Genomic DNA, 26,506 nt, shown 5'->3' on the forward strand with positions numbered 1-26,506 from the left:
TCTGGATTTATTTCCGTTTTCTCTGACAGATCGGCTGCCACATTCTTCCGTGTTTCTTGCTGTTGTGGTGTGAGAGTTTTAGGGACCATTTTTGCACAAATCTGTCTCATAACAAGATCTTCAGTTATTATTACACGAACCGTTTCTCAATTCATGTTCAGTTCTTCTACAATCATTTTCACGGATAATCTTCGATCACATCGTACGAGTTCACGCACCTTCGCCAAGTTGACATCCGTCCATGAGCTTGATGGTCGTCCGCTGCGGTCTTCATCTTCAACATTCGTTCTGCCTTTACTAAACATTTTATGCCAACGAAAAACTTGAGCACTTGACATAACCTCCTCTCCAAAAGCCTTCTGAAAATTACCGTAAGTTCTCGTCGCGGTTTCACCCAATTTAACGCAAAAAGAAATGGCATACCGTGGCTCAATATTACGCGATTGCATTTCCGTGACGAGAGACACAAACGCGTGTTAACTTATTACAGCACAACTCACGACTGAACAGTTGCATCGATGTGCCGCTTGGACTAGAAGCAGCTTCTAGACCAAGGTCAAAGATATTGTGCCTACGCAAGCCTGCAGGGTTGCCAGTCTTGCAAAGAAAATCAATCTAATTACTTTATTGTCGCACCTTGTATATTGAGTTGCAGAATGCACATCTGAAGTGACAAAAATCGCCGGCCGGTGTGGCCAAGCGGTTCTAGGCGCTTCAGTCCGGAACTGCGTGAGTGCTACGGTCGCAGGTTCGAATGTTGCCTCGGGCATGGATGTGTGTGATGCCCTTAGGTTGGTTAGGTTTAAGTAGTTCTAAGTTCTAGGGGACTGATGACGTCAGATGTTAAGTCGCATAGTGCTCAGAGCCATTTGAACCATTTTTTTGACAACAATCATGGGACAGCGATATACACATATTCATATGGCGGTAGTATCGTGTACACAGGGTATAAAAGGTCAGTGCATTGGCGCAGCTGACATTTGTACTCAGGTGATTCAAGAGAAAAGGTTTCCGACGCGATTACGGCCCCACTACGGAAATTAACAGACTTAGAAAGTCCAATGGTAGTTGGAGCTAGACGCATGGGACATTCAGTTTCGGAAATCGTTAGGGAATTCAATATTCCGAGATCCACAGTGACAAGAATGTGCCGCGAACACCAAATGTAAGGCGTTACCTCTCGCCAAGGACAAAGGAGTAGCCGACGGCCTTCACTTAACTACCGAGAGTCGTCAGTGCTAACATAGAAGTAACACTGCACATACAGTAACAACCGCGGAAATCAATGTGGGACGTAAACCAAATTACCCTTTAGGACAGTGCGGCGAAATCTGGCTTTAATAGGCTATGGCAGCTGACGAGCGAAACAGAGTATCTTCGTTAACTGCACGACGTCGCCTGCAGCGCCTCTTCTGGGCTCTTGATCGCATCGGTTGGACCCTAGACGAGTGGAAAACAGTTGCCTAGCCGTATGAGTCCAAGTTTCAGTTTTTAAGGCCTCATGGTGGGGAAATATTGAATTTAATTGATGAAAGGAGAAAATATAAAAATGCAGTAAATGAAGCAGGCGAAAAGGAATACAAACGTCTCAAAAATGAGATCGACAGGAAGTGCAAAATGGCTAATCAGGGATGGCTGGAGGACAAATGTAAGGATGTAGAGGCTTGTCTCACTCGGGGTAAGATAGATACTGCCTACAGCAAAATTAGAGAAACCTTTGGAGAGAAGAGAACCACTTGTATGAATATCAAGAACTCAGATGGCAACCCAGTTCTAGCCTAAGGGAAGGCAGAAAGGTGGAACGAGTATATAGAGGGTTTATACAAGGCGATGTACTTGAGGACAATACTATGGAAATGGATGTAGATGAAGATGAAATGGCAGATACGATATTGCGTGAAGAGTTTGACAGAGCACTGAAAGACCTGAGTCGAAACAAGGCCCCGGGAGTAGACAACATTCCATTAGAACTACTGACGGCCTTGGGAGAGCCAGTGCTGACAAAACTCTACCATCTGGTGATCAAGATGTATGAGACAGGCGAAATACCCTCAGACTTAAAGAAGAATACAATAATTCCAATCCCAAAGAAAGTGCGTGTTGACAGATGTGAAAATTACCGAACTATCAGTTTAATAAGTCACAGCTGTAAAATACTAACGCGAATTCTTTACAGACGAATGGAAAAACTGGTAGAAGCGGACCTCGGGGAAGATCAGTTTGGATTCCGTAGAAATGTTGGAACACGTGAGGCAATACTAACCTTACGACTTACCTTAGAAGAAAGATTAAGAAAAGGCAAACCTACGTTTCTAGCATTTGTAGACTTAGAGAAAGCTTTTGACAATGTTAACTGGAATACTCTCTTTCAAATTCTGAAGGTGACAGGGGTAAAATACAGGGAGCGAAAGGCTATTCACAATTTGTACAGAAACCAGATGGCAGTTATAAGAGTCGAGGGGCATGAAAGGGAAGCAGTGGTTGGCAAAGGACTGAGACAGGGTTGTAGCCTCTCCCCGATGTTATTCAATCTGTATATTGAGCAAGCAGTAAAGGAAACAAAAGAAAAATTCGGAGTAGGTATTAAAATTCATGGAGAAGAAATAAAAACTTTGAGGTTCGCCGATGACATTGTAATTCTGTCAGAGACAGCAAAGGACTTGGAAGAGCAGTTGAACGGAATGGACAGTGTCTTGAAAGGAGGATGTAAGATGAACATCAACAAAAGCAAAACGAGGATAATGGAATGTAGTCGGATTAACTCGGGTGATGCTGAGGGAATTAGATTAGGAAATGAGACACTTAAAGTAGTAAAGGAGTTTTGCTATTTAGGGAGTAAAATAACTGATGATGGTCGAAGTAGAGAGGATATAAAATGTAGACTGGCAATGGCAAGGAAATCGTTTCTGAAGAAGAGAAATTTGTTAACATCGAGTATAGATTTAAGTGTCAGGAAGTCGTTTCTGAAAGTACTTGTATGGAGTGTAGCCATGTATGGAAGTGAAACATGGACGATAACCAGTTTGGACAAGAAGAGAATAGAAGCTTTCGAAATGTGGTGCTACAGAAGAATGCTGAAGATTAGATGGGTAGATCACATAACTAATGAGGAGGTATTGAACAGAATTGGGGAAAAGAGTAGTTTGTGGCACAATTTGGCTAGAACAAGGGATCAGTTGATAGGACATCTTCTGTGGCATCAAGGTATCACCAATTTAGTGTTGGAGGGCAGCGTGGAGGGTAAAAATCGTAGAGGGAGACCAAGAGATGAATACACTTAGCAGATACAGAAGGATGTAGGTTGCAGTAGGTACTGGGAGATGAAGAAGCTTGCACAGTATAGAGTAGCATGGAGAGCTGCATCAAACCAGTCTCAGGACTGAAGACCACAACAACAACAACAATGGTGGGGTTCGAGAGTGGCGCAGATCTCACGAAGCCATGGAACCAAGTTGTCAGCAAGGCACCTTGCAAGCTGGTGCGCTGGTGTGGTGTGTTTAAACGGAATGGACTGGGTCCTCTGGCCCAAATGAAGCGATCAATGACTGGAAATGTTCATGTTCGGCTACATGGAGACCATTTGCAGGCATTCAGGGACTTCAGGTTCTCAAACAAAAATTTCATGTCACAAGGCCACAATTGTCCGCGATTCTGCATAGTTCGAGCGATGGCTAACATCGAAATAAGTGTCCAAGGAATAGAAAAGCAACTGAAATCACTCAACAGAGGAAAGTCCACTGGACCTGACGGGATACCAATTCGATTCTACACAGAGTACGCGAAAGGACTTGCCCCCCCTTCTAACAGCCGTGTACCGTAAGTCTCTAGAGCAACGGAAGGTTTCAAATGATTGGAAAAGAGCACAGGTAGTCCCAGCCTTAAGAAAGGGTTGTCGAGCAGATGCGCAAAACTATAGACCTGTATCTCTGACGTCGATCTGTTGTAGAATTTTATAACATGTTTTTTGCTCGCGTATTATGTCATTTCTGGAAATTCAGAATCTACTCTGTAGGAATCAACATGGATTCCGGAAACAGCGATCGTGTGAGACCCAATTCGCTTTATTTGTTCATGAGACCCAGAAAATATTAGATACAGGCTCCCAGGTAGATGCTATTTTTCTTGACTTCCGGAAGGCGTTCGATACAGTTCCGCACTGTCGCCTGATAGACAAAGTAAGAGCCTACGGAATATCAGACCAGCTGTGTGGCTGGATTGAAGAGTTTTTAGCAAACAGAACACAACATGTTGTTATCAATGGAGAGACGTCTACAGACGTTAAAGTAACCTCTGGCGTTCCACAGGGGAGTGTTATGGGACCATTGCTTTTCACAATATATATATAAATGACCTAGTAGATAGTGTCGGAAATTCCATGGGGCTTTTCGCGGGTGATACTATAGTATACAGAGAAGTTGCAGCATTAGAAAATTGCAGCGAATTGCAGGAAGATCTGCAGCGGATAGGCACTTGGTGCAGGGAGTGGCAACTGACCCTTAACATAGACAAATGTAATGCATTGCGAATACATAGAAAGAAGGATCCTTTATTGTATGATTATATATAGCGGAACGAACACTGGTAGCAGTTACTTCTGTAAAAAATCTGGGAGTATGCGTGCGGAACGATTTGAAGTGGAATGATCATATAAAATAAATTGTTGGTAAGGCGGGTACCAGGTTGAGATTCATTGGGAGAGTCCTTAGAAAATGTAGTCCATCAACAAAGGAGGTGGCTTAGAAAACACTCGTTCGACCTATACTTGAGTATTGCTCATCAGTGTGGCATCCGTAGCAGGTCGGGTTGGCAGAGGAGATAGAGGAGATCCGAAGAAGAGCGGCGCGTTTCGTCACAGGGTTATTTGGTAACCGTGATAGCGTTACGGAGATGTTTAGCAAAGTCGAGTGGCAGACTCTGCAAGCATCGCGGTGTAGCTCGCTGTCCAGGTTTCGAGAGGGTGCGTTTCTGGATGAGGTATCGAATATATTGCTTCCCCCTAGTTATACCTCCTGAGGAGATCACGAATGTAAAATTAGAGAGATTCGAGCGCGCACGGAGGCTTTCCGGCAGTCGTTGTTCCCGCGAACCATACGTGACTGGAACAGGAAAGGGAGGTAATGACAGTGGCACGTAAAGTGCCCACCGCCACACACCGTTGGGTGGCTTGCGGAGTATAAATTTAGATGTAGATGTAGATTTGGGCACCCGAATCACCTGACGTGAATATAATCTAACATTTATGGGACATAATCTAGAGGTGAGTTCGTGCACGAAACCCTGCACCGGTAACACTTTCGCAATAACGGGTGGTTATGAAGACAGCACGGCTCAGAATTTCTGCAGCCGACTTCCAGTGACTTGTGGAGTCCACGCCACGTCGAGTTTCTGCGCTACGGCGGGCAAAGGGAGGTCCGACACGATATTAGAATACATTCAACACTTTTTTCAGCTCAGTGTGTAGCGTTGTGTTGCAGTTACAATTTGTGTGAGTTGTGATTAATAGACTGCAGTTAGTGAAGTGACTCTGTTATCATGTAAGTGTTGTGGAAGTTCAAGTTGAGCAGTTCTGTTTTATGTACGATTTGATACCATTACGAAGAAGGGTAGGCCGTTCACTGAATAGCAGGGGGATTACTTTTTAACTTTTCTTAAATTCTGTGTAATGTTAGTTACGACTTTTCTGACTACGCACTCTAGATTTTTAACGATTATTGTAATCTGCATAATTACCATGATTTTATTTAAACTTCCTTTTTCGTGGGGTTTCGCTCCTGAGTCGGTAATAGCGTCGTGAAGCATTCGCGTTTCCGCAGAACAGTCTGTTGATGAAAGACCTGCTCCTGGAGGACGTAAAAACCGGAGGATAGGAGAAACATCACAATTTCATCTGAAGACGACGAATAGGTAACCCGTTGAAACGTTGCGACCACAAGACGCCACGATTCGGATCATAACCTGAGAAGATTTCATCACTGAAGTTCGCGGAGACAGCCTTCACTCTAGTATGAGTACAGGTAGGTACATAAGGTTACCTCGAACAGGGAAAGGTCATACGAACGGTCACCTGGTCGTATCACTGACGAGAAAAAAAGAATCGGAGGACATCTACGCCGTTCTCAGCCTGCGGTGTCATATGACCTAAAGCTACATGCAGTTTAGAAAACGGAAGGGTAGTTCACTGCCACGTAATATCGTTTCCCCTATGTCCGGAAATAACAGGCAATAAACCTCTCTGGAAGAACAGTAATATTAGAAATTGAGTCCGCCTTGATGCAATACACCTTGTTATTCGTTTATTTATTTATTATCCCAAACTAGTTTCGGCGACAAATATCGCCATCATCAGTGGTGTTTTTTAATCTTATTTATTGTATGTCACAGCATTTTTTAAGGAATTATTGGCGCTGTTTGCGACATTTTCTGTTCTCTTTTTTTCTGTTGCCGCCTTTTTACTTAGCGAACATCATGTCATCTGCAACCATGTGAGCGGCTTCATTGGATGGTATGTGGCTGCTTTTATACACAGAAAAACAAAACTTTTGCACTTTGTTTCTGATGCTGTTCGTTTGTGATTCTGGATCAGAAACAAAGTGCAAAAGTTTTCTATGCAAACACAGACCAAATGGAAGAGTTCCAAGATAATATTAGTGTCTGTCTGGAAGAATATCTCTGCTGCAAGTGGTAGTGAGTGTGTGGAGGAGTGCGAGGGAGCTGGGTATCTGGTTAGAGCCGGAGGCACGGTGAGTCGCCTCCCTCCCTCCCTCCCTCCTTACCCTCCCCCCTCCGCCACCCACCACTACTGTGCGCGGCATTAGCGGGCGACTTTGCGGCCAAAGTAGCGGAGCAAATGTTTGAACTGGGCGCTGCTGCCCGGCGGGCCAGGTTCTTTTCTGTGGCGAAGAGGGCGGCAGCGGCAGTCTGGTAGCCTACATAGTGTGCTGCGCTCAGGGCGGAAGAAAGGTCGAGGAGTCTTGTCTTCAAGGGGTCCTCCGTGGCGACGAGCGCCAAGCTGGAGCAGGGGGCAGCTCGCAGTCACCAGTAAAACTCTTCTGTCTGGTTGTGTGACTGCGTCATTATGCTGTTCGAACTACTGAGGTTCCGTCAGCTGTCGCGAATGAGCTTCATCAGCGTGTCCACGTTGAACTGTTGCAAGGAACTGCGACTGTTCATGACAGTAAAAGTTCTGTCATTCACTGTTTTTATTTCTTCTCACGACGCGTTTCGATAGTTACGACTGTCATCTTCAGGTGGAACATGATATAGTGTTAAATATTTCCTAGCTCGATGCAGCCAGCCGTGTGTTGTTTTCTTCATTTTGCTACAAAAACATGTAACAGGCACTTGTTAGCGAACTACGGCACCAAGACTATAAATTTTAAGCGGTGACAGAGTTACTTTCAAACTGTTCCAGTGCACAGAACCCTGTTGTTGGTCACAAATACTCATTTGTTTACTTAATTTTTCTCTCACAAAACACGAACCAATAACAAAAACTAACAAAAGATCGACACGATCTAAAGATATAGTGCCTTACAACTGCGGCAATTCATTACTCACTTACATTGTCGATCGTAGAAGTAAATAACAATTATAAAATTGTTTCATTCTTTACGAGAAATTTGCAAAAGTATTAATATTGCAAATATACGACAGAAAAAACACACATAAAACTTACTAATAAACAAAATATGTAAAAAGCCTCCAGACTTAACGTCAGTATAATCTACTTCTTATTGTTTCTCCACAGTGCTTTAAGGAATTATCTTTTATTAAGATCACTCAGGAAGTGGAAAGAGGAATAGTTCGTCATTTAGTACATCTGCGAAGCTCTTAAAGGAGCTTATTGTAACTGTCTCAGCTTTTTCATTTGTTATCTTCTGACCGTGTTTTCTATTGTGAATGAAACTTTCCATTTCTTCATCCCCATTTCGTTTGTGGTCATTGCTTCGTTTGTGGAGTATTATTACATTATCCCTTGTGTTATCGAAGGAATGTCCTGTGTCTTGAATGTCTGTATACTGCCTGACATAAAAAGTGGCCGAGCGAGGTGGCGCAGCGGTTAACACAGTGGACTCGTATTCGGGAGGACGACGGTTCAAACCCGCGTCCGACCATCCCGATTAAGGTTTTCCGTGATTTCCCCAAACCGCTTCAGGCAAATGCCAGGATGGTTCCTTTGAAAGGGCACGGCCGATTTCCTTTCCCAACCTTCCCTAAACCGACGGGACCGATGACCTCGCTGTTTGCTCCCCTTCCCCAAATTAGCCAGTCATAAAAAGTGAAGGACTCAGAAGGGGAAGAAGAAACGACATGCCACTTTACCGATTGAGAGGCTATTTGATGCTGTTTCAGTGATTGCAAAGTCGAGTCGAATTTACAAAGAAATTGGGAGGATGAGCCCACTTGTCAGTATAACATTGCACACTCTCTGACCTCGTTTGGTTTCGACTGGGAGGGTTGTCACACAGCCGTTGTACCCTCTCCTCAAACAAACTGGTCCACAACTGTTGTTCCTGCGGTCCCAGATACTGGCAACGGGTCGGAACTGACGTCTGAGCAGGGCCCACACATGTTCCATTGGAGACAGATCTGCCGATCTTGCTGGCCACGGGAGTGGTGCAACATCACACAGTCAGTTCATACAGAAACGAGGCATGTGTGTACGAGCATTGTCCTGTTGAAAAATGGCACCACGATGCTGTCGCATGAGAGGTAACAGATGAAGCTGCAGGATGTCTGTGACGTACCATCGAGCCGTCAGAGTTCCCTCAGTCACAGCCAGTAGTGGCGTGAAGTCATACCCAATGGCTCCCCACACCATGACTCCAACAGTAACACTGCTCTGCCTCTCTGAATCATTGGAACAATGGGACCTATGGTCCCCAAGTCGCAGCCGTAGTACCCGATAATGGTGACCTACGGTAGTGCCGAACCGCGAATGATTACTGAACTCTTCGTCAGCAGTCAATGCTTCCCATTCGCGGCAGCACTCCCAATGTAGCCACCTGTGCTGTGGCGATGGAAACGCCGTGTGGCTAGGGCCTGTTGCAAGCCTTTCGAGCTGACGCGACTTCGGCGACTTGCGTGTCGATGGGGATGAAATAATGATGATAAGGACGACACAACACCCAGTCCGTGAGGGGAGCAAATCTCCGACCCAGTCGGGACTCGAACCCGGGCCGTGAGGTATGACATTCCGTCGCGCTGACCACTCAGCTACCAGGGCGGACTGCTGTGGCGATAATGACACCCTACTCATGAGACGGTGATTCTCAAGTCTGACTAGTGCTAATCTCTGACAAATGGTGCAGGATGACACTGAAGATTGCCGTGAATGCATTACTTGTTCACAGATCGGTGGCGCAGATGTGAAGGAGTCGCGATCTGCTCGATGGACGACATGACGATCCTCCCTCGTGGTGCTCAGACGTGGGTGACTGGAACCTTGGCGACCAGCATGCCTGCCTTCGCGTTCCCCCCACGTCAGACTTCACCCGGTCACTGCTGTCCACTGAATGCCACCGAGCGTAGCACTGCCGTGTCTCTCCCAAACACTAAGAATGGCTCAACTCTCCAAGCAGCCGCCATACTCGCCAGAGATGGCCTTCCTGCTCGTGGCAACGCTCTTTGACGTCCCATTCATTTTAACTATGGACTACCGTTTGTAGTGCTCTTGTTTTTATAACTGGAAGTGAATATTGGGGCGTGGCTCTAAGGCAGTTACCGTTCCGATATGAGTTACCAAGATGACTACTCCAGGCGGGTGTAAAAATGAATGTGCGCAATGCAAAATAATAAACGCTAAAATGATCATTTGGCCCTGTCTGACTACGCTCTGAAGCAGATCTTACGATCTCTTAATGCTCTTTTTAACACATAAATTACTATCTAAACATAAATGGATGATGTAGGCAACTACACTACTGGCCATTAAAATTGCTACACCACGAAGATGACGTGCTACAGACGCGAAACGTAACCGACAGGAAGAAGATGCTGTGATATGCAAATGCTTAGCTTTTCAGAGCATTCACACAAGGTTGGCGTCGGTGGCGACACCTGCAACCTGTTGACGTGAGGACAGATTCCAATCGATTTATCATACACAAACAGCAGCTGACCGGCGTTGCCTGGTGAAACCTCATTGTGATGCCTCGTGTAAGGACGAGAAATGCGTACCATCATCTTTCCGACTTTGATAAACGTCGGATTGTAGCCTATCGCGATTGCCGGTTATCGTATCGCGACATTGCTGCTCGCGTTGGTCGAGATCCAATGACTGTTAGCAGAATACGGAATCTGTGCGTTCAGGAGGGTAATACGGAACGCCGTGCTGGATCCCAACGGCCTCGTATCACTAGCAGTCGAGATGACAGGCATCTTATCCGCATGGCTCTAACGGATCGTGCAGCCACGTCTCGATCCCTGAGTCAACAGATGGGGACGTTTGCCAGACAACAACCATCTGCACGAACAGTTCGACGTCGTTTGCAGCAGCACGGACTATCAGCTCGGAGACCATGGCTGCGGTTACCCTTGACGCTGCATCACAGACAGGAGCTCCTGCGATGGTGTACTCGACGACGAACCTGGGGACACGAATGGCAAAACGTCATTTTTTCGGATGAATCCAGGTTCTGTTTACAGCATCGTGATGGTCGTATCCGTGTTTGGCGACATCGCGGTGAACGGACATTGGAAGCGTGTATTCGTCATCGCCTTACTGGCGTATCACCCGGCGTGATGGTATGGGGTGCTACTGATTACACGTCTCGGTCAACTTTTGTTCAAATGGTTCAAATGGCTTTGAGCACTATGGGACTAAACATCTTAGGTCATCAGTCCCCTAGAACGTAGAACTACTTAAACCTAACTAACCTAAGGACATCACACACATCCATGCCCGAGGCAGGATTCGAACCTGCGAACGTAGCAGTCCCGCGGTTCCGTACTGCAGCGCCTAGAACCGCACGGCCACCGCGGCCGGCTACCTCTTGTTCGCACTGACGGCATTTTGAACAGTGGACGCTACATTTCAGATGTGTTACGACCCTTGGCTCTACCGTTCATTCGATCCCTGCGAAACCCTACATTTCAGCAGGATAATGCACGACCGCATGTTGCAGGTACGGGCCTTTTTGAATACAGAAAATGTTCGTCTGCTGCCCTGGTCAGTACATTCCTCAGATCTCTGACCAATTGAAGACGTCTGGTCAATGGTGACCGAGCAACTGGCTCGTCACAATACGCCAGTCACTACTCTTGATGAACTGTGGTATTGTGTTGAAGCTGCATGGGCAGCTGTACCTGCACACGCCATCCGAGCTCTGTTTGACTCAATGCCCAGGCGTATCGAGGCCGTTATTACGGCCAGAGGTGGTTGTTCTGGGTACTGATTTCTCAGGATCTATGCACCCAAACTGCGTGAAAATGTAATGACGTGTCAGTTCTAGTATATTTGTCCAATGAATACCCGTTGATCATCTGTATTTCTTCTTGGTGTAGCAATTTTAATGGCCAATAGTGTAATACTACTAAATGGTAAACGTTGTTGTTCAGTATATATTTATTATAGATTAAAATCAACCCTTTAGGTGTAATTGCCTGTATTACCTAACTAAAATTATTAATCAGTTGCCCAACTCTGTCCCTTATTGTGACAGCGCAGTCTAATATCAATAACGCGAAATGACTGACATCATCTACGTACCAAGCACTACAAGACACTACTTTCAAAGACGAACTACGGTGGTGTGGAACCTCAGTGGAAATAAACTAATGTGATCACAGCTGTTCAGCCCTAATAAGCCGGAGCAATTTGCGATATCACCGTATGTACTGCGTCCGCTGCATCGAATTGATCGTTCTCGTACTCGTCCGCGACGATGGAAGAACTCCAGCCACAAATAAACTCTTTGAAACACTAGGACGGCTGAAGGCGGTCCTGTGACTAATATACTCTAATACTGTCTTCTCCTCTCTGTGTTCTACAGACGAGAAACGCGAACTCCCAGCCACAAGGACGGAGTTCAGATAGCGTTTCAAGGTTAGTATAGGCAGAAGAAGTGCTGCCAATTACTGAACGCCGCGTACTCAACGACGACTTCCAACCCGGAGGTTTGCAGCAGTACAGTGCCTAATTGATCTAACTATAAACTCTCCTGAGAGCAAGAACAGCAAGTTCATCTGTACCAACAAAGCTGATATCGAGCGACCGTCACACACGGGCGCTCACAACGTAAGACATCGTCTCTCCACCACTGGCTTCCCAGCAAGGCTCGGCTCCCCATCCTCGTAATTCCGAAAACGAATCATATTCCCGAAACCACGGAATACTCTCCCTCTCTGCAGATTTTTCCGAATGCCGACCAACCATATTTTAGGCTTTTCTCGTCCAGCGAGAAAAGTTTGCGAGGAAAAAACCTATACTCGTACAATGGTACGCTTCTGAGTAAAATCCTGGGAAATAACGCAGCCTGCGTGGTTTCCGAGGTGCTGCTTCTTCGTTCCTCTCACCTGCGTCCAAGATTTGCAGAGTTCTCCATTATCTTTCTGGTCCTGCTACAGTAGCGGCCGCCCATCACCCTATTGTGCTCCAGATCTCAGGTGCCACGACGTCCGTCTAGCTACTTCCTGTGTTTAAGCAGGACCAACACAAGTGCGGGCCTTCCACCCAGAGCTTGAGTTACGCCTGCCGTTTCATCTCCACTGACGTTCCAACCTCTGCTAGTATAGGCGATCATTCATTACGCCGTTCTCATAGTAAAGAAAGTCCGTCACCTTTCATGCAATAAGCGTTAACAATTGTTTAGAAGGCGTATGTGACAATGTCAGTCTCCTTTAAATATTCATATATATATACGATGTACGACCTATCAAATGATAGCTAATTGTGGTTGTAGCTCACGCCAAAGTATGTGGATGAGTGCTTGTAAGGTGCGAAATTATAGCCACCTTACAAGTTCTTAAATAGAAACTCTCTCCCCTGATGCTACATCTTCACGTGACGCGAAACCGGTCACAACTTGCAACAAACGTTTTTTACGGCCAGAGCGGATCGTTTTACTCAAAATGTGGAAATTTGGCTGCGGTTACCCGCAATTTAAAATAACTACACATTTCATTTACCTTGATGCCCTAACCCTTCCTAATCGTCTCCAAACGTTCCAAATTCTTATTTTTTTCTCTCTAAACACTAGTTATCTTGTCGGACTGGTACTTAATTTTGTATACTGCTTGCTGTACGTACAAATTGAAAAAAGCCTCCCCTGCCCGTTCAATCTTCTTTGACTATTGTAGCTGCAGCCTCGTTTCTGTACAAGTTGTAGATAATCTTTCGCTTGCCGTATTTTATCCCTCTTTGATTCAGATTTTCAGACAGTGTCCTCCACTGGAGACTGGCACGTATAGTTTCAACAAAAAATTTGCTAATCTCTCTTTAGTAAGTACATTGTTCCTCTTTATCGAGGAGGACTATGTTGATTCATTAGAATTAATGCTTTCATTTCTTCTGTTACAGGTAAGGATGCTGCGATGTTTCAACATCTGTTGTAGGCATTGGTGAGTGTCGCCTTACTTTTGTAAACTATTGTTATGTATTGCTTGCTGGTGTTGAGGTTCTTAAGCATACTAGAAGGCCGCGTTGAACTCATTTTTGCCACGGTACTAAAAATATTTTTCCTGAGAAAGAGGACCTGTTCGGATTGTAACCTCCCCCTTACTAATCGGCCTATCCTGCTTGCGGTATAAAATATGACCGTGGATCGCGTGTATACCTAATGGAATTTTACTAATTGGATAAGGCTATCTTCCCTAAAGAAGTAATATCGATAAATAGGGGTAACGAGTACAACCGATCTTTGTGATAGAAAAGGCTACTAAAATTTAAAAAAAGTAATTAAACCAAACAGGGCTACAATTTGGAAAAATGAAAGTTATTTTGTCCATTAACTCACGAACAACTCTGGCCAGAAAAGGGGTACCACTGATCATGAATCCAAAAGTTACACTAATGAACGAAAAGGAAATAATTACGGTCGCCAGCCCACTAGGGCGATTTACATCCAAAATCCTGTACAAGATGATGGGAAAGAAAAACATTTATTATTAAACACTGACGTGGTAACTGAAGGTTGTCACGTTTTTTGACACTAATTTTAAGTGAGTATGTAATGATAAAGAAAACTGATAAGTCACGTTTACGTTAAATTTGACATTAAATTTTGAAAAAGGCAATCGAGTAATGATTTGAAAATATCCACTTAAACTGTATGTTAGTATTGAACTTCGTTACGTGAACAATGACTTTCAGAGGCCTCATCATAACGTGAGCAAAGAAATTTAGAGAAAGGCACGCACTTTTTACTTTGCAGTTACTTAATTTTCAAATTGGATTTCATATTATTGTCTGAACAACTGAGCCGTTGTTACTGACTTGCACAGAATTAAATACTAGAATAGGTTGGTTGGTTGTTTGGGCAAGGAGACCAGACTGCGTGGTCATCGGTCTCATCGGTTTAGGGAAGGATGTGGAAGGAAGTCGGCCGTGCCCTTTCAGAGGAACCATCCCGGCATTTGCCTGGAGTGATTTAGGGAAATCACGGAAAACCTAAATCAGGATGGCCGGACGCGGGATTGAACCGTCGTCCTCCCGAATGCGAGTCCTGTGTCTAACCACTGCGCCACCTCGCTCGGTACTAGAATAGGTACCAAACCAAACAGCCATGTGCTCCAAGCTATATGTAAAATAAATAAAACTTCCGTACTCTTAATTTGTGCATTTTCTTTAGATTTGGATTTTTTCCAGTGATAGATTCTCAAACTTCGGTTAGCATATAAGGAAAAAAGAGAACAAGGACCGTGCTTGGTAACAATGTCTTGGGGCAATGAGGACACAATCGCCCTGAATTTAACTGATTATAATTTAAATGAATTTCATTAATCAAATCACAGTCACTTGTGCTGCTGGGTTAGCCGTTAATACTTTCTACCAATGAGCAGTCTTACATCAGTGCTGTGCATACGACGAAACTCAGAGACGACGACGAAACTGTGTTGCTGGAACTGCTGCTGTTGTTGAAGACGGTGGCAACTTGTGGAGCCACGGCTAATTACGGGAACGGGCAATCGTAATTAATACAGCCTCTTCCGCCCGTCCACTGTCCTTCCTCCTGCTACTTGTCATGTGGCCGGAGCGCGTACATGATGCCGCCGAAATGGTACTCTCTACTGCGAGAGCGTTAACACCACTCTTCCGCACACTACAAGCGCTAGATCCCGTCTCTCCCCCTCTCCGCGCGCTCTGCGCAACAACCCCCTACCCAAAGATTTTACGACGCACAAGCACTGCTATTATCGTTGCTAGTCGATGCAAATAACAACTCCTTTGGCTTTTTCCCAGAGCTTATAAGTTTTACAGTAAAGCACAGATAAATACAATGAAACGTCAACAGACTTCTACCTAAATGTACACATACAGTGAAGCAATGTCCTTACTTATTAAAAGAAAGCATTTAAATTACAAATATTTACATACAATTAAAAAAATATATATATATCGGCAGCAGGTGCCATGCATCCTGCATTTGCGGTGTTACAAGATGACCCACGTTTGTATCAGTAAATGAAAAAGATACAGATAAAAAAAAGTAAGTAAACTTTTCATTATTTCATAGAGTAAACGCGCAAGCGTTTATACGGGGGCGTGCTGAAAGCAATACCTCCGATTTCTTTTTATATATAGAAACTCTGAGCATTTAAGTGAAACGAACGATATTAACATTCTACATCTCTATTCCTTACGCCTACATTTTTATTTCTCAATATTGTCACCCTGGCGATGAACACAGTTCTCCAACAAGAGACAAGTTTGTTGACACCGTCACTGTAGGATGTCAGACTTTGTTGACAGAGTCGCAGCCTCACCTCTGCTCGCACTGCTTCATCAGTTGCAAACTGTTGAAGTCCTCGGTGGTGTCAAAACCTTCAAGGAAAACATGTTTACGGTTTGCTAAGTAACCATGATTGCACCCAGGCGTGCGCCGATTCGTCCGAAGGAAACTGACGCCCACAGATGTCTTTCTTCAGAGATCCAAAAAAATATGGATATCGCATGGGTTGTTATCCGGACTGTACGCAGGCTGTGGGTAGGCGGTCGTGCTACCAACATTGTTTCCAGTACGCTGCACAAATTTCAATGGGAAGCCCTTTCACCTCGTCTTTACAGTCCCAGTCTATGACCATGCGATTTACATATTTTTGGAGCCCTGAAGAAAGACTTTCGTACCTGTCCATTTGCTTGGGACGTAGATGGTTCAAATGGCCCTGAGCACTTTGGGACATAACATCTGAGGTCATCAGTCCCCTAGAACTTAGAACTGCTTAAACCTAACTAGCCTAAGGACATCACACACATCCATGCCCGAGGCAGGATTCGAGCCTGCGACCGTAGCAGCAGTGCACTTCCAAACTGAGGCGCCTAGAACCGCTCGGCCACAACGGCCGGCTGGGACGAAGAGGTGCACCCCTGGGTACAACCAAGGCTACGTAGGCAACAGTCAACATTTTCCCATGAAGACATTGGCCGTCTTGTATCACAATGGGATAACTGTGTCAACAGTTACGGCTATTGCCTTTCAAATAATGAACGGTTTACTTACTATTTCCCGTATGTCTCGTTTTCGCTTGGCTGCCCTTACATGTGTGCAGAATTGAGCCTGTTTGTTATGAGAAAGTAGCATGAGACAGTAGTTAGGGGAGATGTAAGAGTAACTGGCACCACTCTTCGTTGACTGCCAGAGGGATGTCTACACAGTTCCTCACTGCCGTCAGGTTCCGACTTGCGGGTATCAGACTGGTTTTATGATTGGATTGGACACTTCCTGAAACAAAATCCCACACATTTAGTACTGGAAACATATGGACGGTGGATGATTCTAATCTATCTTCTTTTTGTATCGTCGATGTATACATACACAAATTAAGACCCTCGTAACCGTTTTTGTCTGTATGTTTCCGCTGGTATCAGGATCTACTGTAGAGATTCTGATACGTTTTCCACGAATACATAGACCGATGCACAATAAATTTTGTGCATATAATTTACAAATGTTTCGTGAAAATTGACTGAACTGTTATGAATTAAAATGTAAGATTATAACAGAAACGAAGATTTAGAGGTTTCTAAAACAATCGAAACTTACAGTACCAACTTAAGTTTACCGAAATGTGCGATTCCGCCTCGTTTTCGGCAATGTTTATTATGATTTCAATTGTAAACTATGACATTCATGATCTTTAAATAAGTACGGTCTACTCCAAAGTACTTACGAAATTATACTCTTTCTTCCAACTTCGTTTATAATACAATAACACAATTTTCCGAAATATTATGAGAAAGTGTTATATTACAAAACATGTCTACTGTATAGATCTCATACAAAAAGACATGGTCAAGAGAATTTGTGACTATGAGAACTGTAATTTATTTTCATGTTTTCCAAATCATTTATTACTAATGGCACGTGGACTTCCTTATTTCCCAAATTTAATTTTCGTAATCGCAAGTCAAACTTTGTTGTTCACCAAATTAAGAACCATCACTATGTTTCAGAACCACATTCAGTTTCTTCTAAAACAATTTATTATGCTGCAGACGCTAGATATATACAAACCTTTACATGTGTTATATTTTGATAATGTTGAATTCTATAAAATATATTCTATTAGTATGTATTTCAATCCTCGAATTTTTCTAGGCATAAACGAATAAAGTTTGCCTAAAATTGTTGGCAGTGCACAAATCAGATGTCACTGTTATCTTCAATTCGAACTAATAGCTCGTAGAACATTCTGGAAAAACAATCGTTTCTTATGTTGAACTGAACGCACGCCAAATCACTCAGTCTCGAATCAGTCTATGGTACCTTGGAGGTGTAAAAATATTAAGTTTGTAAGTCACTTCAATCCAAAGATATGGCCATTTATGTCACATATTTTGACACTCGAAAACTCACTCATCAGAACCCCTAGGTTCCCTTACGTTCGCCTAGAATCATGAAATTTGGCAAGAAGAAAGGTTTCAGAGTACAAGTAAAGTAAAAAATATGAAAATTGTTAATTTATAATTATATAACACGAAAAAATATTTTTGTCATTTTTACCTGTCTGTCTGTTAAGGCCCTTTTTCTCTGAAACAGACTGACGTTTCAAGTTCAGATTTATGTCAGATACTAAACTCCACGGCCCCTTGGCGGTGTTAAAATTTTAACTTTGTAAGGCAGTGCAGTCAACAGACACAGCTATTTATGTCACTTAGTTTGATAGTCGCAAACTGAATCATTACAACCTATAGGATACTTCTCGTTGATCTGGAATCATGAAATTCGCCGACAGGAAGCAAGGTTTCACAGTACAAACGAAGTAAAAAGTCTGAACCTTGTTAAATTGCAGCTATGTCACATGATAAACCACCAGATATTTGTTGTGAAGCAGCTGCCAATGCTCGGAGTCTGTGTCAGGATTAATCAGGAAAACCATCCATTATTTGGGCACATTACAGCAGCTGCAAGGTTGAGGTCCAGAAGAAGTTTCGTCAAGACAACTGCACTGTTGAAAATAGCAGCAGCTACAGCAAGGAAAAAACCACTGTGGATTCCTCGGATTGAAACCCTTCCCACCTGGTCACGAACAGAATTCGATCGTGTGGAGGTCGCTCAGCTGTCTTCGATCTGGAGTTGGAAGATCTGGGAATAACCTCTAGAGCCGGCCGAAGTGGCCGAGCGGTTCTAGGCGCTACAGTCTGGAACCGCGCGACCGCTACGGTCGCAGGTTCGAATCCTGCCTCGGGCATGGATGTGTGTGTTGTCCTTAGGTTAGTTAGGTTTAAGTAGTTGTAAGTTGTAGGGGACTGATGACCTCAGAAGTTAAGTCCCATAGTGCTCAGAGCCATTTGAACAATTTTTTTGAATAACCTCCAGAAATGGCACTTCCCTGTGGATTTCACCAACTGTGATTGCGCAAAAGAACACGTCATGGAACACTACTGGTCTGTGAACTATGCCCTGCATCAAGCATAAAATAAGTTATTCTACATGTGACTGTGAACGTGACTGATTTTGCAACATGTTGTGTTGCTTAAAAGTTCCTTCTCCCTTCTGTTTTTAATCGTAATTACAATGTATTGTATGTATTTGCGCCTGACACGAATAAATAGCTCAACTTGCTGACACACAGTTAGTGCGTTTGGTGCGGTAGGGTTGCAGTGCCCATAAAGTCAAACGGATACACAGAAAAAATTCTGCCGGCCGGAGTGGCCGAGCGGTTCTAGGCGCTTCAGTCTGGCACCGCGCGACCGCTACGGTCGCAGGTTCGAATCCTGCCTCGGGTATGGACGTGTGTGATGTTCTTAGGTTAGTTAGGTTTAAGAAGTTCTAAGTTCTAGGGGACTGATGACCTCAGAAGTTAAATCCCATAGTGCTTAGAGCCATTTTAATGTAATAAGCATGAGCTCTAAAATGTATACATCATCACCGAAACTGTGAAATAAATGTCCTCTGCTACAATTTCTTTGCTTTCGGTATTTTGGGAGGACGTAGTAAGCACCAAAACAAAACAAAAATGTGTGGTAAACATGGACCATAAAATTAAAATCTTAAAAACTATGAGCACTTAGTCGCGCGGGATTAGCCGAACGGTCTGAGGCGCTGCAGTCTTGGACTGTGCAGCTAGTCCCGCGGTGGTTCCTAGTCCTCCCTCGGGCATGGGTGTGTGTGTTTGTCCATAGGATAATTTGGATTAAGCAGTGTGTAAGATTAGGGACTGATACCTTAGCAGATTTCACACACAACAATGAGCACTTCTTCAGTAGAAGATGTGTGTGTCAAATAAAGGAACATAAACAACCACTTACAGCTCTTCAGGTATGTACTGAAGAGCCCATGTTCAGTGGATATTTTTTTCTTGTTTTGGTCCATACTAGTATCTCTCAGTGTATGGAAAGCAAAGAGCTTGCAATAGAAGGGGTTTGTTTCACAGGATCGAAGATGGAGAACTGCTGATACCTCTTAAGGTACGCACTTCAGATTTCATGTTTGCTAGACTTCTATCCTTCGAACAACAGTTCATGTCCTGTTCCTGAATACTGACCATTCCTCCACGGGCACCCTGTAGATGATGAGTCCAGAATCGTCTACCTCACTATTACAAATGTAGAGTATTCATCTGAGAAAGCTAATAATCTTCAGGAGGTATATAGCCGCCGGTTAGCAATTCACTTTCCCTTACAATGCCGTCGGCACTAGTTTCAGGAGAAGGTAAGTGCATTACCCCTGTGGCTAGTCGATCATTTCTCCGACACTTAGTCCAGTTGCCAAGCGCACGTACTTCATCTTCCATCTTAATCACTATTCTGTATTAATGTCCACTGTAATATGTAACTACTGAATATTCATATCAGTTCCTGAATAACTCATTTTGTCGAAGTGAGGGGTAGTAACTGATCTTTGTTCTTCTAGTGTTTTGCAAAATAGGCGCCACTGCAAGCGAAAAATGGTTAAGTGCTGTTATTTGAAAGTAAAGATGTGGTTTCCCTCCTTTTTCTCATTATCGTCTTGCACAGTTTCCACTTGCTGGTCGGGTCTGTTGGGAACGTGTATCTCTCTCCGTCGTCTTGTGTCTTCACGCAATCTCTGAATCTCCACTTTGTCTTCTCCTGTCTTGTCCACGCAGTCCTTCACTCCTTTCAGCCACCCGTCTCCCTGTATCTTCTTAGTCTTTTTCGCCTCCCTTTCACCTAACGCACCTTTCTGAGTCGGAGAATGTTGGCCCCAGGCACACTATTGTTACTCCTGAAAATGTTACCCCGGTGTCTAAAAGTAATCAGGAAAATCCGAGCAAATACTTCTGAAGAACTGCAGCCGACTGCTGGTTTGAAGCGTTCCAACACCCAGATAGTACCTCTACATGCTCCCATTCAAACTCGAAAGCTACCGGTACGTTGCTACGTGCAGAAGCTGTGCAGCAGAGGGCTGAGTTTGCGAACCAGATTCTCGCACTTTGAAAGAAGATTATTGTTAATGAAGTAAAAGATCCACGCAGTGGACACCAAATGAAAAAGCTACTCCTTACGTTTCTGATCTAACAAGGGGAGGCCGCCAATTGTGAAATTCAGATTCGATTCATACTGCGCATAATAAAAGCTCATGGCCAGAGGTGTAATGTGGCAAAGCACCAAGATGCACTTCTCAGCCGTTGTCGAGAAAATCGAGTTAAAAGAAACCGTTGCGGTGAAATACTCTTTACGATTAATAAGTTTCCAAAGCGTCGTGGCGCAGCGGTAAGCGCTCGGGTTCGTAATCCGAAGGTCGCCGGATCGAATCTCGCGCCATGCACCCTTTTTTTTTTTAGTATTTGTTTTTTGTAATTCTAATGTATGTATATATATATATATATAATTCCCGGCAATCAGTTGAAACAATTATGCATATAATAAGTTTTTGAAAGTCGTTTGTCGTGGAAAAACTGGCGACTTCGAACATCATTATGTTTTCCGCAAACAAAGTTGTATTTCACAAATATTATTAATTGTCTTCATAATGTTAACCACGTATAGTTAACGGAAGACGTAGAAACGATGTTCCGAAACGAACATGTATACCGTAAGTCAAACGTTCGAATTAGAATAGAGACCCCACGAACACAAATTTGCTGTGGCAGGTATGAAATATAAACTCCGTTACTCGCTCGTTACACTTGAAGAACAGACGTTGATTGGGCCGAAACGAGCCGCCGCATAATAGCGTAGTTGCCTGCTAACTTCGAAAGAAGGTAGATGCGGTCCCTAGCGCAACTTATAACATCGTCGAAAATCAGTGCGGACGGGAGAGCTTTGGTACACCCTGTTAAACAAACGGAAACATGGAGGCGGTACAATTGGAGAGCGATCCGCCTTCACCAACATGCATAAGCAAATCATTAATAGTTGATATATATATATATATATATATATATATATATATATATATATATATATATGAATTACAAAAAACTAATAATTAAAAAAAGTTGCATGGCGCGAGATTCGATCCGGCGACCTTCGGATTACGACCCCGAGCGCTTAGCGCTGCGCCACGACGCTGTAGAAAATTATTAATCGTAGAGAGTATTTCACTGCAACGGTTTCTTTTAAATGTCGATTTTCTCGACAACGGCTGAGAAGTGCATCTTGGTGCTTTGCCACATTACACCTCTGGCCATGAGCTTTTGTTATGCGCAGTGTGAATCGAATCTGAATTTCACAATTGGCGGCCTCCCCTTGTAAGCTGCCATAAAATGGCGAAGGAACTGTTAATCAGAACTCAGGGAGAAGTTGTAGTCTAATTCACAATCGATTTATTGAACTTAAACGAGACAAGACAACAAAATTATTAAAGAAACATCGCACAAAAAATATTTATTTAACAAAAGCCTTACTAAAATGGGATCTATGGTGGACAAAGTGATCTGCTGGGGATCGACACACGACGCTATCCAGGACACTGCTCGCTCTATCCCACTTCACACACTTGAATCCACATCATGGCATCAAACTACGCCACCACCAAGCATCTATATTATACCAAACAAAAAAAAAGTAAAAATATGGTTCGAAAGAACAGGGTGCTGAGAAATAGATATTATAGCCCTACTTTGCAGCAGCGAATGCTTTACCATCCTGCTGGCCAAGGCAGCACATTATAATGCGTTCGGCGACTGAAGTCATGGACGGCGGCAATCTGCTGTTAAATGCGCGTTCCCGAAAAATCAAGTACACGGTCTCGCGGTTAATTCCGAACGCAGGTACATCTGTATGAGTCTCTGTAACCCCGACGGATTCCACTGTGCAGGTGGACCCGTTTGCTGGTCTGCCAAACCAATTTGACTCCGTGCCATGACTGTGCGTGTCGGAATACGTCAAATGTTTAGACGGCCGATTCAAGACACATAAGTACACGCACGCGTCACTCGTTGTGACCATGATGATGTAAGCAGTACCTCTGACGGTACAGAAGGTGACTACCTCAGGCTCTAAGTCACACCCTAGCAAAGGACACAAGTCTCACCGTTTAGGTAGAGACTTGCAGTTCTTTACTAGTAATGTGGCAGTACAAGAGACTTGTACTAGAGTGATCTTTCTTCCTTTATCCCCGTTTCCACCTCATCTCGGTTCCAAAAGCACATTTTTCTTTTTTGACTTCCCCCACTTCAACACAAGCCAATCACGAGCTGGAGCCCAGCATTACAAGCTTGGAGAATGGCCTTTGCACTGCAAACCGATTTGACCAATCAGAGACTTTAAAGTTAATTGGCACAAAATGGAAAAAAATTCAGCTTTACAGCCTCTTTCCCACACATTTGACGTGTTTTTTGCTGACACAATACAGGGTGCAAGCACAGCCCTCCATAAACAGCTTGTTATCTCCCCTGTTGCATCCATTTCAAAGTTTGCAAAGAACGGCCATAAACTAGCATTGACAAAATATGTTTTGAAACAGAGTCTGCATGTCTGGGCGCCAGTTTTCCTGTCCCATGAACATCTGCAGAACGTTTATAGTATTTCTTTTGGCAGCTTGCTCAACAAGGCCTACTACAAAGCACTGTCGGCGACTTTTCGGTGCTAGACCGTATACCTGGACGTCTGCCCCTGTCCGTGGCGCCAAGCTTAATGTGTTTCTGCACAATATGACCGTGGCACGGGGCCGTCTGGAAATGTCTCTTCATCGTTCTCCAGAAAAAAACGCGCTTTGTCGCCCCACCAACGCCCTCCTTTTACTGCAGTCGTTTAAGTCGGCACCCTGTTCCTTTGAACGCAGGTAAAGCTTACCGTATTTATTTCCGTAGAGCATACAAACAAGACCATAAACTGTTGCCCACCATTTCATCGCAATGTATGAAGTCAAATCGCTGTAGATCGTATTCTCTACACCAAATCAGAAGTGAGAGTGCCCTGCAGTCTCTCAACTTGTCTTTGTTCGAGTAACTTTTTTAGTGCTCAACAAAGCTGGGTGGATAGCATCGTGGGTGCAATATAACTGGGTAGTCTTAGAGGAAGCATTTTCCATTTTATTCATTGTCACACCCCTCTGTGATCACGGCGCAGGAATCAGTGAAACAGAAGGGCTGAAAAAAGCATAAGTACCGTTTTCTAATTCGGATCACGTTCAAATTTCTTGTAATGCTTTTGAACGGTTCACAGTGGTTCCACCCTGTACACCAGAGAAAAATATGCTGTCGCACTGCTCTCCAAAGAAATTAAATCCCGTTGAATGGGGTTGTTGGCCCATGGTGTCCCCACACGAGCGTTGGAGCATCCGGAAGATGTCAGCCGTGTCAAAGAATCTCAATAATGCTCCATTAAGTTTCGGGAATGCAGTCGTATGTATTCTCAGAATACATGCGGCTGCATTCCCGAAACTTAATGGAGCAGTCTTTGCGCCGCGAAAAACCTGAAGAATCTCAATAATATCGTCCAGTTTCTGATTGCACTGCCAACAGTGGTTTTCGACTGCGAAATCTGTGGGGATCAAAGGCCCAAGGGGAGGTGTGTTTCCACGATGCCCTTTATGCCACTCCCCGAGGAGCTGCGGTGTGTTTTCCTTGACTACCCATAAGAAAACAGCATGATTTAAACATTGGGCGTCGCCTCCATCGCAGAGGCATCAAAAGAAGGGGTTAAACGTGGGCAAGAGACCTTTCCATCCTCTGGTACGTCCATGGCACCATTAGGCAGAACTGCATTAAAATTTGGTGCCATGTGACTTCCGTAATCCACGTTATCCCTCACATAACCTTTGGAACGTTAGTTTTTTTCGCATATATTGGCTAGGGCTGTCGATAAAATATCGTTATATCGCTATTTTTTTTGTAAAAGACATGAGTAGATATCGGCGAATTAATTATCCCGACATATCGATAAATCGAAATTAAAATGGTAATAATATCGAGTGCCAATATTTTTGAAACTTCCTGGCAGATTAGAACTGTGTGCCGGACCGAGACTCGAACTCGGGACCTTTGCCTTCGCGGGCAAGTGCTCTACCAACTTTTTTTTTTTTTTAACCTTTGCCTTTCGCGAGCAAGTGCTCTACAATCCGTTTTTTTTTTTTTTTTTACAGTCTCCCCATTAGCAACAACCATTTTTTTTTTTTTTGGGGAGCACAGGAGAAAGAAAAACAAAAAAGCTGCAGATAGAGAGCTATGTGTGAAAGGGATAAACATGTGTAAGGAGAAAAAAAACTTAGAAGAGGAGGAGAAAAGAGAAGTGAAATAAAATTGGAATACTTTCCGCGCCATGCTCCACTTTGGCGCGCCATCAGAACAAAATGCATTCTATCATTGACCATTGAAGGGGAACGTAGGGTCGTCCAGTCTTGGCTGGCACGGTTCGTTGAGATTCCAGCTTTGAGGCGGGTTGGTGAAAATACTCTGTAAATAGTTCGCGAAAGTGGCCCGATAGTGTCGATGCCGGCGAAGGGTGTGGTGATGTACTTGGAGGCGTGTCCAAAAGTCCGCCGGATCGACGATGTCGTCCCGGAAGAGGAAGTTGACAGCCATGCCACTGATCCATGTGATGGCGTGCCACTTAGCCGATGGAAAGTGGGTCGTGTCGGGATATATCATCATGGTAGGAGAAACGTGATGTGGTGGTACTCGGAGGTAGAAAGCCACAATCTTCTGTACGAGGGTCCAGACAGCTGCTGCTGGCCCACACTCAAAACGATGTAAATCTGTATCTTCGACATTGCACTTGAGGCACAGGGGTGAGTCCACCAGTGCGATGCGATGCAGTTTCTGTCTTGTAGTATACTTGCCGTTGACGAGAAGGTACCACATAGAGGTGGTGTCAGTGGTGTGATATGGTTGGTGGATCGTTTTCCAAACTGTAGGCCATGAAACCTGGGGGTGACGTGTTTCGACGGGGTTGCGGGGTGGAGACTTTCGGAGAAGGCGGTAGATGTCGCGGGTGGTCGTCTTCCTGGTCGTGGGGAGCTCGGTGCATATGTAGCTGTACTCCAAAAAGAAACGGCCGATATGTGACATCGGAGGTGGGATGTGCGCCAAAGACGTCGGTGGGCGTCTCGAAACAGGTGCGAGCTCGGTGGTCAACATTCCAGTAAAACTAGCATGGTGGCTTTTCCATAACCGGAGCATAGTATTGGTGTAAAGTGCCGTAGTCCTGGCTCTCACATTAACCAGATCGAGGGCACCATCCCGCTTCGGTAAGGTGAGAGCTCCATACTGGACTTTGAAGATGTGTCCAGAACAAATGAAATAGCAGAAAGCCGCCTGTAATCTGGCCGCCATTGTCGCAGTGATGAGCAGAATCTGCGCTATATGGGGTATCCGGGCTGCCAGATGGGTATTGTCGAAGGTGACTCTCTGGCACATAGTCAGCGGGCGTAGTATGTGATTTTGTATGTTGGCCCGGATGCGTTGCAGCAGCGCCCGAAAATTGATCGCCGAGGTGCGG

The sequence above is a fragment of the Schistocerca piceifrons genome, chromosome 10 (assembly GCF_021461385.2).
Source record: "Schistocerca piceifrons isolate TAMUIC-IGC-003096 chromosome 10, iqSchPice1.1, whole genome shotgun sequence".
In the NCBI taxonomy this organism is placed as follows: domain Eukaryota; kingdom Metazoa; phylum Arthropoda; class Insecta; order Orthoptera; family Acrididae; genus Schistocerca; species Schistocerca piceifrons.